At 51.2% G+C, this 531-nt stretch overlaps 1 non-coding gene across 1 annotated transcript; it reads right to left on the reverse strand.

Annotated features, from left to right (window-relative positions):
* Nucleotide 1: 1 nt before the first annotated feature.
* On the reverse strand, nt 2–120 carry LOC111440801. The gene has a single exon (XR_002710028.1). It is a non-coding gene; the product is annotated as a 5S ribosomal RNA (ribosomal RNA).
* Nucleotides 121–531: the final 411 nt, after the last annotated feature.

Here is a 531-nt window from a genome sequence, read left to right on the forward strand (position 1 = left end):
AGGGGTGCAACACGAGGACTTCCCAAGTGGTCACCCAACTTAGTACTACTCTCGCCCAAGCACGCTTAACTGCGGAGTTCTGATGGGATCCGGTGCATTAGTGCTGGTATGATCGCACCCAACATGCAATGCGCACAAATTGCATTTAACGCATGCGGGGCGGCATGATCGAGCCGACGGTGGGTGCACGCACGTGCTCGGAACGGTCGGCGGGGCCCGCGCGGACACGTCGGGGAGAAGAAACGCGATGAGCGGGGGAGGTTGCCATTTGTAAAGAAAGGAAGAAAAGAACGGGGAGAAATTGAAATAACGAGCAAAAGAAATAAGAAATAAAAAAAATATAACGAGCAAAAGAAATAAGAAATAAAAAAAATAAAAAAAGGGGTGCAACACGAGGACTTCCCAGCACGCTTAACTGCGGAGTTCTGATGGGATCCGGTGCATTAGTGCTGGTATGATCGCACCCGACATGCAATGCGCACAAATTGCATTTAACGCATGCGGGGCGGCATGATCGAGCCGACGGTGGGT

This window comes from Cucurbita moschata, unplaced genomic scaffold (genome assembly GCF_002738365.1).
Source record: "Cucurbita moschata cultivar Rifu unplaced genomic scaffold, Cmos_1.0 Cmo_Scf03433, whole genome shotgun sequence".
NCBI lineage: Eukaryota > Viridiplantae > Streptophyta > Magnoliopsida > Cucurbitales > Cucurbitaceae > Cucurbita > Cucurbita moschata.